This window comes from Ovis aries, chromosome 6 (genome assembly GCF_016772045.2).
Source record: "Ovis aries strain OAR_USU_Benz2616 breed Rambouillet chromosome 6, ARS-UI_Ramb_v3.0, whole genome shotgun sequence".
In the NCBI taxonomy this organism is placed as follows: domain Eukaryota; kingdom Metazoa; phylum Chordata; class Mammalia; order Artiodactyla; family Bovidae; genus Ovis; species Ovis aries.
The window spans coordinates 83,064,324-83,076,708 of NC_056059.1; positions in this window are offsets into that span (position 1 = coordinate 83,064,324).

Sequence of the window (12,385 nt, forward strand, 5' to 3'; positions counted from 1 at the left end):
ATTTCAGAACATTTGGAATTTTAATCTATTCACCCTTGTGTCAGATATCCATTTGAGATCAAAACAGACTGATTTTGATAGTATATGGAAATGGCAACCTACTCCAGTATTCTTGCCTGGAAAATCCCATGGGCAGAGGAGCCTGGCAGGCTACAGTTCATGGGTTTACAAAGAGTCAGACATGACTGAGCGACTGAGCACATATGGAAACGTGGAAAAAAAAAAAAAGAAACAAATGCGACTTTGGAAAACTCAGGGCCATGTACCAGAAAGATCATGGAACTGCCTTTTTGCTTAGTTCATAGATGAACATTATCAATTTCACCTATTATTTATCAATACATGTTGATCTTCCCAATGAATTAGAAAACAAATCTGAATGGCCACTTGAAATGGTGATAAATATAAACCTATCTATCCTCTTTCAATAGGTTGATGTTTCTATATACAGTTGACCCTTGAAAAACTCAGAAATTAGAGGTGCTGAACCTCCCCAAAGTCATAAATCCATGCATAACTCACAGTAAGTGTTCTACATCAGAGTTTTCTGTACATCTATAGATTGTAGTACTGCACTATTTGCTATTGGGGATAAAAAAAAAAAAAACCCACATAGAAGCGGACTCATGAAGTTATGATATTCAAGGGCTGACAGACTGGAGACTTTAATGTTAAATTTTAAGTGATATTGGCATATAAGTTGTTTTATGCTTCAGTAACAGATTTTATTTTGGGGGTCTCTAAAATTACTGCAGATGGTGACTGCAGCCATGAAATTAAAAGACGCTTACTCCTTGGAAGGAAAGTTATGATCAACCTAGATAGCATATTCAAAAGCAGAGACATTACTTTGCCAACAGAGGTCCATCTAGTCAAAGCTATGGTTTTTCCAGTAGTCATGTATGGATGTGAGAGTTGGACTGTGAAGAAAGCTGAGCGCTGAAGAATTGCTACTTTCGAACTGTTGTGTTGAAGAAGACTCTTGAGGGTCCCTTGGACTGCAAGGAGATCCAACCAGTCCATTCTGAAGGAGAACAGCCCTGGGTGTTTTTGGAAGGAATGATGCTAAAGCTGAAACTCCAATAATTTGGCCACCTCATGCAAAGAATTGACTCATTGGAAAAGACTCTGATGCTGGGAGGGATTGAGGGAAGGAGGAAAAGGGGATGACAGAGGATGAGATGGCTGGATGGCATCACCGACTCAATGGACATGAGTCTGAGTGAACTCTGGGAGTTGGTGATAGACAGGGAGGCCTGGCGTGCTGCGATTCATGGGGTCACAAAGAGTCGGACACAACTGAGCGACTGAACTGAACTGAACTGAAGTAATATTGTCTTGCATGGTGTCCAAAACAGGCCTACTCAACACTGAATGCTTTTCTGTAACAAATAATATATTGACGTGAGACTCTGATATATTTACACAGTTCTGTATTTGAAAGGCAAGCCATAAATTATCTTATAAAATATGTAGTTCATGGTTCCATGGGCCACAGGAACTTTGAGATGTAAATTTAAAAGTAACAGTTTATATTTGTCAGTCATCAAGGTCTGTCACTCACAGGCTTTGATTATAGACCAGTGTTGAGGCAATCCTGATCAATGGGCAGTAGAAGGCCATAGCTACCAATAAACCATTTCTAGGTGATCATGTAGCAATAAGCCCACTATCTAGTGTCCATGAGATCTCACAAAACCTGAGGAAAAATATTTCTCATTAATCCTGTCTTAAATCTCATTCAATTGTCTATTTACACTCTAGTTTTTCTTCATGTCTGGGATCTTGCATGGAATTCTTGTGTTTATGGTTAACTCCCTTCTCAGCTCTGATCTGATAGGTTGAGCCCTGATCCTATTTAACCTCTCTTCCTTCAGTTGCAAGTCAGTTACAAGCATTTAAATCATCTTCCTTTGTTCCTAGAACTATTCGCCTCCATCTGTCTTGTAATCACTACTGATGCTACTTAGAGATTATTACTTTAGTATAGTAACTGAAAGCTCTAGATTCTAAGTAAATTGATCAGTTTCAAATATAGGCTCTACTGTTAATACAGATATGTATATTTCTTTGATCCTGTTTTCTAAACTATTTTACTAAAAAAGGTATAATAAAAGTTCTACCTCATGGGAATATTGCAATAATTGGAGCAAATATTTCTAAATAGAATATCATATATGTGTGGTAAATATTTAATAATTTAGAGAAATATTAACTATGTTCTCTTATCTAATCGAGGACTTCTCTGGTGGCTCAGACAGTAAAGCGTCTGTCTACAATGCGGGAGACCTGGGTTTGATCCCTGGGTCGGGAAGATCCCCTGGAGAAGGAAATGGCAATCCACTCCAGTACTATTGCCTGGAAAATCCCATGGACAGAGGAGCCTGGTAGGCTACGGTCCATGGGGTCGCAAAGAGTCGGACACGACTGAGCGACTTCACTTCACTTCACTTATCTAATCAGACATGTAGACCATTAGGACTATTCCAGACTAATATAGAAGTTGATTTCCTCCTTTAATATTGCAAAGTAAATGACCCAACCCTCTTTACAGGACCAACCAGTCCTACAGGTAGACCAAACTATCTTTGTCCATTAGAGCTGACAGTGACAACAATTATGGTAGTTCCCTTTCTCTAAGTGTTTTGCCTGATTCATACATTTTTGTGGTGGCTCCACTTGGGAAATGTCTTTTCCATGGCTCAGGATCTGCAATCAGCAAGGGTTTCCCTATGTCATGCAGTTCAGTTCAGTTCAGTTCAGTTCAGTCGCTCAGTCGCGTCCGACTCTTTGCAACCCCATGAATCATAGCAAGCCAGGCCTCCCTGTCCATCACCAACTCCCGGAGTTCACTCAGACTCACGTCCATTGGCTCAGTGATGCCATCCAGCCATGTCATCCTCTGTCGTCCCCTTCTCCTGCTACCCTCAATCCCTCCCAGTATCAGAGTCTTTTCCAGTGAATCAACTCTTCGCACGAGGTGGCCAAAGCACAGGAGTTTCAGCTTCAGCATCATTCCTTCCAAAGAAATCCCAGGGCCGATCTCCTTCAGAATGGACTAGTTGGAGGCAGATTCATGTTGAAGCATGGCAAAACCAAGACAATATTATAAAGTAAAAAATAATAATAATAATAAATAAATAAATAATAAAAAGAAACAAAATTAAAAAATTAAAATAAAAAGTGAAATAAATGGGGGGAAAAAACAGTCTTCTCCAACACCACAGTTCAAAAGCATGAATTCTTTGGTGCTCAGCTTTCTTCACAGTCCTACTCTCACATCCATACATGACCACTGGAGAAAACAGAACCTTGATTAGACGGACCTTTGTTGGCAAAGTAATGTCTCTGCTTTTAAATATGCTATCTAGGTTGGTCATAATTTTTCTTCCAAGGAGTAAGCGTCTTTTAATTTCATGGCTGCAGTCACCATCTGCAGTGATTTTGGAGCTGAAAAAAATAAAGTCTGACACTGTTTCCCTTTTCCCCATCTATTTCCCATAAAGTGATGGGACCAGATGCCACAATCTTAGTTTTCTGAATGTTGAGATTTAAGCCAACTTTTTCTTTTTCATTTTCCTCTTTCACTTTCATCAAGAGACTTTTTAGTTCCTCTTCACTTTCTGCCATAAGGGTGGTATCCTCTGCATATCTGAGGTCATTGATATTTCTCCCGGCAATCTTGATTCCAGCTTGTGTTTTTTCCAGTCCAGCGTTTCTCATGATGTACTCTGCATAGAAGTTAAATAAGCAGGGTGACAATATACAGCCTTGACGTACTCCTTTTCCTATTTGGAACCAGTCTGTTGTTCCATGTCCAGTTCTAACTGTTGCTTTCTGACCTGCATATAGGTTTCTCAAGAGGCAGGTCAGGTGGTCTGGTATTCCCATCTCTTTCAGAATTTTCCATAGCTACCTTTTTAATATGGAGACACAGTTGCAGATGGAGGTATAAATACTGCCGTTTTACTTCACCCAGCCACCAGTACTATGTACAACAGAGCTTAAGATAAATACAAATCTCCCAGTTATTAAAATTATTGCATTAAGTCCACTAAAGGATGAATTTATCTTTAAAGTTTTGAGATCAATTTCTCTTCAACAAGCAGCCTACTAGACAGTGGGCTGGTTTATATTTGAATAGTATCATTTGGTGCCATACATACATTTGAACCCTTATTCTGGCCTTCTCTAATAGAAGGCGGCCATTGCCCAAGTCACTCGTCATATCTGACTCTTTACGACCCCATGGACTGTAGCCTGCCAAGCTCCTCTATCCATGGAATTCTCCAGGCAAGAATACCAAAGTGGAAAACCATTCCCCTCTCCCAGCCGATATGAAAAGCTGATTCATCAGAAAAGACCTGATGCTGGGAATGATTGAGGGCATGAGGAGAGGAGGGAGACAGAGAATGAGATGGTTAGATGGCATCAACAACTCAGTGGACATGAGTTTGAGCAAACTCTGGGAGACATTGGAGGATAGAGAAGCCTGGCATGCTGCAGTCCATAGGGCAGCAAAGAATGGGGCAAGACTTAGTGACTAAACAACATCAACAAATGCCAAAGTCAGGGGCTTCTCTGGTAACTCAGTGGTAAAGAATCCACCTGCCAATGCAAGAGACACAGGTTTGATCCCTAGGTCAAGGAGATCCCCTGAAGAAGGAAATGGCAACCCACTCTAGTATTCTTGGGCTTTCCTGGTGACTCAGAGAGTAAAGAATCCACGTGCAAATTGGGAGACCTGGGTTCTATCCCTGGGTTGTGAAGATTCCCTGGAGAAATGAATGGCTACCCACTCTAGTATTCTTGCCTGGAGAATTCCATGGACAGAGGAGCCTGGCAGGCTGCAATCCATGGGGTAGCAAAGAGTCAGACATGATAGAATGACTTTCACTTTTCACCTAGGAATACATTTGATCTTCATAACATTTGTACTTTTGGAATATAATCTTCATTGTCCCTACATATATTACCTGGCTCTCTTTCTGTCTCAAAATAAGAAATGTAACTTCTTTATAAGAAATTGAAAGTGCGAAAATATACAGTGTGTGATAAAATCTTGGATCCATGATTTATTAGTTGGGTCAATTTGGGTGAACTGCTTAGCTTCTATGAGCCTCAATCACCAGATCATTAAAGCAGGGATAAAATGTGTTAGTGATGCTATAACATAATTTCCTAATTTACTTGATCCAAAGCCTGAAATATAGAAAGTAATCAATAAGTACAAGATAATAATAATCATAATGATAATATGATTATTACTATTCCTAACTGTGGCTTCACGCTGACAGAGCATGGCCCACTGGAGAAAGAAATGGCAAGCCACTTCAGTATTCTTGCCTTGAGAACCCCATGAACAGTACGAAAAGGCAAAATGATAGAATACCAAAGGAGGAACTCCCCAGGTCATAGGTGCCTAATATGCTACTGGAGATCAGTGGAGAAATAACTCCAGAAAGAATGAAGGGATGGAGCCAAAGCAAAAACAATACCCAGCTGTGGATGTGACTGGTAATAGAAGCACGATCCGATACTGTAAAGAGCAATACTACATAGGAACCTGGAATGTCAGGTCCATGAATCAAGGCAAATTGGAAGTGGTCAAACAAGAGATGGCAAGAGTGAATGTTGACATTCTAGGAATCAGCAAACTAAAATGGACTGGAATGGGTGAATTTAACTCAGATGACCATTATATCTACTACTGCAGGCAGGAATCCCTCAGAAGAAATGGAGTAGCCATCATGGTAAACAAAAGAGTCTGAAATGCAGTACTTGGATGCAATCTCAAAAACAGCAGAATGATCTCTGTTCGTCTTCAAGGCAAACCATTCAATATCACAGTTCTCCAAGTCTATGCCCCAACCAGTAATGCTGAAGAAGCTGAAGTTGAACGGTTTTATGAAGACCTACAAGACCTTTCAGAACTAACACCCAACAAAGATGTCCTTTTCATTATAGGGGACTGGAATGCAAAAGTAGGAAGTCAAGAAATACCTGGAGTAACAGGCAAATGTGGCCTTGGAATGTGGAATGAAGCAGGGCAAAGACTAATAGAGTTTTGCCAAGAAAAATGCACTGGTCATAGCAAACACCCTCTTCCAACAACACAAGAGAAGATTCTACACATGGACATCACCAGATGGTCAACACCAAAATCAAATTGATTATATTCTTTGCAGCCAAAGATGAAGAAGCTGTATACAGTCAACAAAAACAAGACCAGGAGATGACTGTGGCTCAGATCATGAACTCCTTATTGCCAAATTCAGACTTAAATTGAAGAAAGTAGGGAAAACCGCTAGACCATTCAGGTATGACCTCAATCAAATCCCTTATGATTATACAGTGGAAGTGAGAAATAGATTTAAGGGTCTAGATCTGATAGATAGAGTGCCTGATGAACTATGGAATGAGGTTTGTGACATTGTCCAGGAGACAGAGATCAAGACCATCTGCATGGGAAAAAAAAAAAAAAAAGCAAAAAAGAAAAATGGCTTTCTGGGGAGGCCTTACAAATAGCTGTGAAAAGAAGAGAGGTGAAAAGCAAAGGAGAAAAGGAAAGATATAAGCATCTGAATGCAGAGTTCCAAAGAATAGCATGAAGAGAAGAAAGCCTTCTTCAGCGATCAATGCAAAGAAATAGAGGAAAACAACAGATTGGGAAAGACTAGAGATCTCTTCAAGAAAATTAGAGATACCAAGGGAACATTTCATGCAAAGATGGGCTCGATAAAGGACAGAAATTGTATGGACCTAACAGAAGCAGAAGATATTAAGAAGAGGAGGCAAGAATACACAGAAGAACTGTACAAAAAAGATCTTCACGACCCAGATAATCATGATGATGTGATCACTAATCTAGAGCCAGACATCTTGGAAAGTGAAGTCAAGTGGGCCTTAGAAAGCATTACTACAAACAAAGCTAGTGGAGGTGATGGAATTCCAGTTGAGCTGTTTCAAATCCTGAAAGATGATGCTGTGAAAGTGCTGCACTCAATATGCCAGCAAATTTGGAAAACTCAGCAGTGGCCACAGGACTGGAAAAGGTCAGTTTTCATTCCAATCCCAAAGAAAGGCAATGCCAAAGAATGCTCAAACTATCGCACAATTGCACTCATCTCACATGCTAGTAAAGTCATGCTCAAAATTCTCCAAGCCAGGCTTCAGCAATACGTGAACCATGAACTCCCTGATGTTCAAGCAGGTTTTAGAATAGGTAGAGGAACCAGAGATCAAATTGCCAACATCCACTGGATCATGGTAAAGCAAGAAAGTTCCAGAAAAACATCTATTTCTGCTTTATTGACTATGCCAAAGCCTTTGACTGTGTGGATCACAATAAACTGTGGAAAATTCTGAAAGAGATGGGAATACAGACCACCTAACCTGCCTCTTGAGAAATCTTTTTGCAGGTCAGGAAGCAACAGTTAGAACTGGACGTGGAACAACAGAGTGGTTCCAAATAGGAAAAGGAGTACATCAAGACTGTATATTGTCACCCTGCTTATTTAACTTCTATGCAGAGTACATCATGAGAAACGCTGGACTGGAAGAAACACAAGCTGGAATCAAGATTTCCGGGAGAAATATCAATAACCTCAGAAATGCAGATGATACTACCCTTATGGCAGAAGGTGAAGAGGAGCTAAAAAGCCTCTTGATGAAAGTGAAAGAGGAAAGCAAAATGTTGGCTTAAGGCTCAACATTCAGAAAGCTAAGATCATGGCATCCGGTCCCATCACTTCATGGGAAATAGATGAGGAAACAGGGGAAACAGTGTAAGACTTTATTTTATGGGCTCCAGAATCACTGCAGATGGTGACTGTAGCCATGAAATTAAAAGACACTTACTCCTTGGAAGAAGAGTTATGACCAACCTGGATAGTATATTCAAAAGCAGAGACATTACTTTGCCAACTAAGGTCCATCTCGTCAAGGCTCTGGTTTTTCCAGTGGTCATGTATGGATGTGAGAGTTGGACTGTGAAGAAGGCTGAGTGACAAGGAATTGATGCTTTTGAACTGTGGCGTTGGAGAAGACTCTTGGAAGTCCCTTGGACTGCAAGGAGATCCAACCAGTCCATTCTGAATGAGATCAACCCTGGGATTTCTTTGGAAGGACTGATGCTAAAGCTGAAACTCCAGTACTCTGGCCACCTCATGAGAAGAGTTGACTCATTGCAAAAGACTCTGATGCTGGGAGGCATTCGGGGCAGGAGGAGAAGGGGACCAACCTAGACAGCATATTGAAAAGCAGAGGTGTTACTTTTCCAACAAAGATCCGTCTAGTTAAGGCAATGGTTTTCCAGTGGACATGTATGGATGTGAGAGTTGGACTGTGAAGAAACCTGAGCCCCGAAGAATTGATGCTTTTGAACTGGGATGTTGGAGAAGACTCTTGAGAGTCCCCTGGACTGCAATGAGATCCAACCAGTCCATTCTAAATGAGATCAGCCCTTGGTGTTCTTTGCAAGGAATGATGCAGAAGCTGAAACTCCAGTACTTTGGCCACCTCATGTGAAGAACTGACTCATTGAAAAAGACTCTGATGCTGGGAGGGAATTGGGGCAGGAGGACAATGGGACGACCGAGGATGAGATGGCTGGATGGCATCACCGACTCGATGGATGTGAGTCTGAGTGAACTCTGGGAGATGGTGATGAACAGGGAGGCCTGGCGTGCTGTGATTCATGGGGTCGCAGAGTCGGATATGACTGAGCGACTGAACTGAACTGAACTGAACTGTGGCTTCATTCAGGAAATGTCCCAAGCAACTTGATTGATGATTGCTAAGCAAAATGCCACATTAAAATTTAATACCCTAGACTTTTCTTATTTTCTCATAAAAAGGAGATAAGTGTTGTTGGTGAACTATCTTCAGTTTTATTTCCCATCCACTTTTCAACATGAATATCCAGTCTTCCTCTTCTAAATCGCTCCACATCACCAAATAATTCATTCAGTCTTGATCCCATTAGAGATAACTTTACTCTGTTTAGACTTGCTTTTAACTTGAGACTGAGTCTCATCCTTGAAATAAATGGGTCAGTTCGCTCTGAAATGTGGGATCGGTTGATGCCTCTGGTTTTAAGACTGCACAGCATTACGAATAAAACAGTTCCCTTTTTAGCATCTCATCTGTCATCCCCTTCTCCTCCTGCCCCCAATCCCTCCCAGCATCAGAGTCTTTTCCGATGAGTCAGTTCTTCACATGAGGTGGCCAAAGTACTGGAGTTTCAGCTTCAGCATCATTCCTTCCAAAGAACACCCAGGGCTGATCTCATTTAGAATGGACTGGTTGAATCTCCTTGCAGTCCAAGGGACTCTCTAGAGTCTTCTCCAACATCACAGTTCAAACGCATCAATTCTTCGGGGCTCAGCTTTCTTCACAGTCCAACTCTCACATCCATACACGTCCACTGGAAAAACAATAGCCTTAACTAGACGGATCTTTTTTGGAAAAGTAACACCTCTGCTTTTCAATATGCTGTCTAGGTTGGTCATAAATTTCCTTCCAAGGAGTAAGCATCTTTTAATTTCATGGCTGCAATCACCATCTTCAGTCTAGCATGTCAGAAATATTTATTGGGAAAATTGAATATTTACATCATTTATTTAATATGTATATAAAATATTGAGTAATTTTATTGTGTTTGACTCTAAAATGTAATGATAGTTGAATATTGTGAAATGAGAACTCAAAAAACTTGAACACATTATATTTTAAATAGTAGGCTCTTAACTCTTACAGATCTTTGTAGTTCAACAGATTACTACACGCTGACCATTCATGATGCTCATTCTGAGTCATTAAAGTTTAAGAGAAAAAAATCATTGCTTTTCATTACTTTAGATAAGCTAGTACTTTTCTTAAAGTAGATGGACAATGGCTAAGGCTGATGCTTCTTGGTTTAGGACAGTGCAGCATTATGAATAAGATAGATCCCTGTTTAACATCTCCACTACCAAGTCAGAGCTTTGTCACAAATCTCTGTCACTGTATCAGTATTGGCAGTTCACTATGTTGTGGAGACTCTGAGTCGGCAGATATGTTCCCAAATGTACTCATTCTTATTACAGAAGAAATAAGCTGAAGGAGACTCTTGATTGCAAATGGTTCTAGTGTACTAAGAATGAATGTCGTCACTAGTGAGCACATTTTATTGAAAACAGCAATTACATTGAATGAGACATTCTTTTTAAGAAAGTTCAAGTCATATATTATTTTTTAGCAAAATCATTTTAGAAGTCAAATAAAAAGAAATCTATAAAAATGACTCATTTCTGTTTATGATTTATAAAATCATGCATTTCTGAAAGACCCCCTGCTGCTGCTGCTGCTGCTGCTGCTGCTGCTAAGTGCCTTCAGTCGTGTCCAACTGTGCGACCCCATAGATGGCAGCCCACCAGGCTCTGCCATCCCTGGGATTCTCCAGGCAACAATACTGGAGTAGGTTGCCATTTCCTTCTCCAATGCATGGAAGTGAAAACAGAAAGTGAAGTCGCTCAGTTGTGTCCAGCTCTTCACAACCCCATGGACTGTAGCCTACCAGGCTCCTCCATCCATGGGATTTTCCAGGCAAGAGTACTGGAGTGGGTTGTCATTGCCTTCTCCCAAAAGACCCCCTAAAATTAGTTTAATCCTTTACTTCAGATAGATTAAGAAACAGTCTTATTGTTCTCAAATTCTTTATCTTAGACTCAATCACTTCAATTAAGTAGTATTTATTACATTCCCACTAACAGACACAACTGAGTGACTAACACACACTACACTATGAAAAAAAAATTGTAATCCATTATAGAGGTAATAGAATGAAGTATAAAATTAAATCTTGGCTTTTCAGACTTCACAATAGTGAAAAAATATATAAACGTAAAAAATAAGTAAAATGAAATAAGTGATTACGTACTTAATCATTGGAAAAGTTATAGGTATGAAGAGGGATTCCATGTGAAGTAAAGAAAGACTTCAATAATGGAGTGAAAGCTGAGATAAAAAAAGAATGGTAAGAATAACTTAGACTAGGAAAGGAAAGGGCTACCTTGAATAGAACCATAAAATATTTTATTCATCTAATGTCCAGTGTATTCAAAGAAAAATTAATGCATCCTACTTCTAGAGAAGTAGAATACATCATATAGGTAACTAATAGAATTTTAGCTTTTGGTAATGTAAAATGTTTAATTTCACTTTGTTGTTAAGAAAAATCTCACATGGTCTGCATATCACAGAGGTCTTCCATGGCCTATATTATAAGAATTTTTGCATCCTCAACTTGCTTGTCATGCCAATAACTGGTCTTAAAAGAAAACTGCTTCTCCCAGAGCCCTGCTGCAATATGTAGCCTTAAATCGCTCCACTCTCAATCATATCCACTGAGCCTTCATATCATTTGTAATTTTTTTTTTTTTTTGTAGTTTGTTTAGTTACTGAATCTTAACCAACACTTTTGAGACACCATGGACTGTAGCTCTCCAGGTTCCTCTGTCCATGGGATTTTCTGGGTAAGAATACTGGAGTGGGTTACTATTTCCAACTCCAGGGGGTCTTCTTGACCCAGGGATCAAACCCATGTCTCCTGTATTGACAGGTGGATTCTTTACCACTGAACCACCAGGGGATCCCCTTACCCTCTCCCTAATTATAATTTGTGTGAGCAAGGAAAAACATATGATTCAAGGCAGCTAACACAAACATCGGAGTAGGCAATGGCACCCCGCTCCAGTACTCTTGCCTGGAAAATGCTATGGACGGAGGAGCCTGGAAGGCTGCTGTCCATTGGGTCACTAAGAGGCGGATAAGGCTCAGTGACTTCACTTTCACTTTTCACTTTCATGCATTAGAGAAGGAAATGGCAACCCACTCCAGTGTTCTTGCCTGGAGAATCCCAGGGATGGGGGAGCCTAGTGGGTTGCCATCTATGGGGTTGCACAGAGTCGGACACGACTGAAGTGACTTAGCAGCAACACAAACATATGACTTGCATTGCTATAAAAACGTACATCTTGTTTCTGTTTATACTGAAACAATTGTGTTTCTTGAAAGTCTTAAAGAAGAATTGGCCATATGTATAAATAAAAGAATAACTAGAGAATGTAGTTGACTTGGATGACTATGCAGTATCTAATTAAATCATCACATATTTCTAGTGCTGAATCTCTGGAACTGACTTGGGTTGTGAATGATAATTCTTTTTCACAATGAGATCTTCTCATGTGAGGGTTCCTTTACTTGGATGTCCTTGAAGTTGCACTTAGTTTACTTCCCTGTACATGTGCGTGCATGTATATATATATATGGGTGTATATATATATATATGGGTGTGTGTATATATATATGGAGATATATATATATATATATATATATATATCCT